Source organism: Salvelinus sp. IW2-2015, linkage group LG15, assembly GCF_002910315.2.
Source record: "Salvelinus sp. IW2-2015 linkage group LG15, ASM291031v2, whole genome shotgun sequence".
Taxonomy (NCBI): domain Eukaryota; kingdom Metazoa; phylum Chordata; class Actinopteri; order Salmoniformes; family Salmonidae; genus Salvelinus; species Salvelinus sp. IW2-2015.
This window is the reverse complement of record NC_036855.1, coordinates 59,592,052-59,596,781: the sequence shown is the minus strand read 5'-3', so window position 1 is coordinate 59,596,781 and position 4,730 is coordinate 59,592,052. Positions and strand designations below refer to the sequence as shown.

At 40.8% G+C, this 4,730-nt stretch overlaps 1 pseudogene; it reads right to left on the bottom strand.

Annotated features, from left to right (window-relative positions):
- Window positions 1-255: 255 nt before the first annotated feature.
- LOC111974430 (QRFP-like peptide receptor) lies at window positions 256-3,975 on the bottom strand (annotated as a pseudogene).
- Between the last annotated feature and the right edge of the window lie 755 nt (window positions 3,976-4,730).

The window sequence follows — 4,730 nt, the reverse complement described above, 5'->3', positions numbered from 1 at the left end:
GGTAGGCAATAAATAGGCCCTAGAGGCAAAAATAATTACAATTTAGAATTAATACTGGAGGGATAGATGTGCAGATGATGATGTGCACGTAGAGATACTGGGGTGCAAAAGAGCAAGAGGGTAAGTAATAATATGGGGATGAGGTAGTCGGATGTGTTATTTACAGATTGGCTGTGTACAGGTACAGTGATCGGTAAGCTGCTCAGACACCTGATGCTTAAAGTTAGAGAGGGACATTTAAGACTCCAGCTTCAGAGATTTTTGCAATTCGTTCAATAGGATATTGCCAACAAACAGAAATGTGTTCAGAAAAAAGAAATATACACTGTGTAAAAAAACAGCTCCTCCCTCAGCAGAGACGAATCATCTCAAATTAAAGCAGATACAATGTGTCGGCCCACCACCTACGACTGGATCTCCTGAGCCAAGGCCCAGAAACCTGTCTGAAACCATGGGGTGTCTGACTTGGCCTCAAATTGGAATAAATACGGTGTGGGAAATAAGTGATATTCAGTGAAGCCTCTTGCAGAGCTTAATTTCCATGTAGGCAGCTTCTCAAATCTGCCTCTCCTTTTCCATGCCACACTAAATKACTAATTAACGCAAAGGCATTATGCTTTATTTCCCTGTCACTAACATTTTGGGGGATTTTCACTGATTTATAAACAATATAAAATTATTTTATGTACACGACAAAGTCACTCAACTATTCACAAAATACAAATTAAACATATCATTAGTCAAAGAYCAAGTACTTATTTTCACATTTGAAAGCACCAATAGAGTTTAGCAAGTTTCATAATAAATATGGACTATATTTTCAGATTTTGGCCAAACACCATACATTCCACATCACGAATCTCAAGAGATTACAGTAGGACAGTGATGGTTTTGCATAGTCTTAACCACTTTTTTTTTTTTTAAAGGGACCATGAATTGGGAGGTGACCCTGGTGATATGAGAAGCTAAGTCAAAGAGAGGGAAAGGGTAACGCCGACAGACATGAGTGTGGTGGTGACCTTTATACACTGGAGCCGTTTAATTACCTTTCTCAGGAGATGAAATTCAATGACTTAAAGGTTTACCTTGCAAGGCTGCTACGTATACTGTACACCGGGCCTTTGATATACAAGATATAGGTGTACAGAGTAGATGGCCTGAAGACCATMAAAGCACTTGTAATGTAAATATTTCCTTGTGAAGTTCACCTAACACATTTTATTGTTTGATGGCTAAATATCAATTTCAATCAAAAAAATTTTTGGGGACATTTAAGTGCAATATATTGACGGTCTGTAGACAACCTGCAGATCAAATTGTAGCACCATGTAAAATACTAATAATGCAAATACAAACAAGGTGGCAGGAGACATGGCTGGACGAGGGCTACATTCTGGTGGATTTACCAACTAAAAAAATAACTAAACTAAAAATGTGGTACATGAAATTCTGACAACACGGTGTGACAGTAAAATGTAAAACAAAAAATAAATCTCAAAACAAAAAAAAACAGGACCAAATACTGTCAATTGGGGATGAATAAAATTTAAAAGAATTATGTTTGAGTTCAACAAAAAATAAGATTCAAAATAACTTGAAATGCATAGTGATGGTGAGGAAGATTGATGTTTCAAAGCCCTGTCAAACACCAAACTATGGCCTGACAGCACTCCCATGTCTCCTTGCCACACTTTGTTTTTAAATATAACCTGATACCACAATCTCAATACAAGCAGCTCTCTTAAATGTCCTTCAGGTGTTTGGCGTTGAAACTTACCAGATGTATCATTGAATAATGTGAGTGAGTACCATGTCTATGAGAAGCCTAATCCYTCAGAAGGGGGTGTCACTGGCCAGGGTGCAGGTTGACAACACACTGGAGCAGCGCTCCTGGAGGGTGTTGTTATTGTCCCAGACTACAGTCTGTGAGCTGGCTGTGCAGCCCAGGGCCTTGGCCAAATCTGGGCACACAGACACAGCCACTGGRAGAGCAGGCAGAAMTTTCTATGGAAGCTGTGGGTGATCCAGAAGTAGAAAATGCAGTTGAGGAAACGGTTGGCAGCCACACCACCACAAACTCAATCCACTCCGTAACTATGTTGCCCGAGATGGCTGGTGGGAGAGAGAACAGAGAAAAATACATAGAAAGGGACAGCATAGGCTATGAAATAAAACCGACTTTGCACAAGCATAGTCAGTCGAAGTATACGCCCCTTCAGTGATTGTCAACAGTACTACTTGTAGCAGGAGTGGGAACTATGGACRGGATTCTTCAATCAAGAGTTTGTTGTCATTCAACGAGAGACGATTAGTTTTCATGCACATTTATTCACTTGAGAAATACTGCACCAAACATAGTTATATGTGAAATTGCACGACTAAGATCTCCTAGCCGAGTTAGTGTTAGCAAACAGAACCTAGGATGCGGGGCCTTTAGGCAAACACATTTACAAAGAACCAAACATCCATTGTCTATCACGAACGTTGAATAAAATGTGAACTATCGAAACTATCCACAGACAAGTATTATTACAGACTTCAAACTGTGGGACAATCAAGATGTGTTTGCTCCTGACCCAAGTCACGTGCATAAGGATATGCACGTCGATGCATGCATACTAACCCGTCTTGCACGTGTTTACATGGTTTTCCGCATGTGCCAGGTGATATATATTTCAGCAGAGGTCTAAAAAGTCCGGTAAATAACACTTTCCTGTGTATAATTTGTCTCAGAAGTTCACCCACTGAATGACCAACTATACTGACAACCAGTATAGTAAATGTAATTTTATTCAAGATTATTGCTTTTTACACTGCTTAGTTTCAGGCTGTATACCAGAAGCTGCCGGTATCAGTCTGATTCAGTAGCCTACCCCAGTCATCTTACACCCAGCACATTGACATTTCAACTTTACAGCCTTGTAGCCAACATTTGTTACGGGCGTTTTCCTGAGCTCGTTTAGAAGGGTGGTGAATGACTTTGGGAAAAACATGCAACCTGTCTTAATTTGAGATGTTCCATCAACAAGTTGTAAACCAACTGGTTATTTCTATAGGCCTACTCACCATTATAGATAATTACCGCTATGCACGGCGTCCAACATGTGTAGTACACAGTCATCACAGGGACAAGTACCCTGGATGCTACGGGTCTGTTGTGACGACCCAGGTGTTGTGAAGGTGTTGTGGGCGCATCTTTACTCGCTGTCTCATTGCAGCAAACCAAAGGCGCAGGTTTGCGCAAGTCATGATGATTGAACAAGGAAAGAAGAGGAGGCATGTCAACGTTAATGTACGATGGATTGCAAACCAGTGACGCTGTAGAAAAGTGGACCTCAATTGTCCCGTTAGGAAAATATATGGGCACGTAAGTAAAAATGGAGGAAAACACCATGCAAAGGCGATCAGAAGCAGAATTCTTCTCCTTGTCATTAGTGATTAGCATTTCAGCGGGTAAAACACTGCAATGTATCTTTCTAGACTTATTGTATTCAGTGTGTACATGCAAATTGAATAGATCGTYGCGTTGAAGAAAGCCACAATGTGACAGAGGGAGTCTGGGCCTTCACTGTAGTCTTTCGCAAGACTGACGCACAGATTCAAGGGCGTGATGATCAGTCCAAACGCCGAATCAGCACCGGTGAGTGAGAATAAAAAGTATCGAGAGTTCCTTGACCAGCCGGACACCGATGAAGAAATCACCATAATAACTGCAATATTCCCCAACGTTATCATCGCTGCTAAAACTGACATTATGCCAATTTTGCATTTGCGTATCTGTGCTGGTTAGATTGGTGTCCTCGGACAAATTGAGTGTTGGAAACATTGTCCTCAACTCTGGCATTAGTTTGTCACATCCTCTGTAACCCCCCCCCAAAAAACTCCCAACGGCAAGCACTTCAAAATTCTTTCAGGTGAATTTACATGATAAAGTCGATTTACCAAGCCGTGGTATGCACAACAATAAATACCACCCGTGGCACTGTAGGTGGTAGTCACGTGCCCCAATCAAATACGTGGATATAATGCAGGTGTCACGTTCCTGACCTGTTTTCTGTTGTTTTGTATGTGTTAGTCGGTCAGGGCGTGAGTGTGGGTGGGCATTTCTATGTTATGTGTTTCTATGTTGGGTTTAATGTGCCTGATATGGTTCTCAATTAGAGGCAGGTGTTTGACGTTCCTCTGATTGAGAACCATATTTAAGGTAGGCTGTTCTCACTGTTTGTTTGTGGGTGATTGTCGCTGTGTCTGTGTTTATTGCACCACACGGTACTGTCTCGTCTAGTTTGTTCATTTATTCATTCATTCATTCATTCATTCATTCATTCATTCATTCATTCATTCATTCATTCATTTCGTTCTTTCCTTCCTGTTCGTGCGTTCATTGTTTTTTATGTTCACAAGTTCAGGTCTGTTTAACGTCGTTTGTTGTTTTGTAGTTTATGCAAGTGTTTTTTCGTGTTCGTCTTCATTAAATAAATCATTTATGTCTACATACCTCGCTGCGTGTTGGTCCGACCCATGCTCCTCCTCGTCTGAGGAGGAGAACGAATATGACTGTCGTTACAGCAGGTAAATATATCAACCAAGAGGCACATTATTCTTCCTTGGCCATAAGGATAAATAGACATTCAAAGGACTTTTCATCACATTTTGGAGTTGGTGTCCATTTATGCCATTGTTTTGTTGTATAATGTAGTCAACATTGTATTGAGACACTCATTTACACT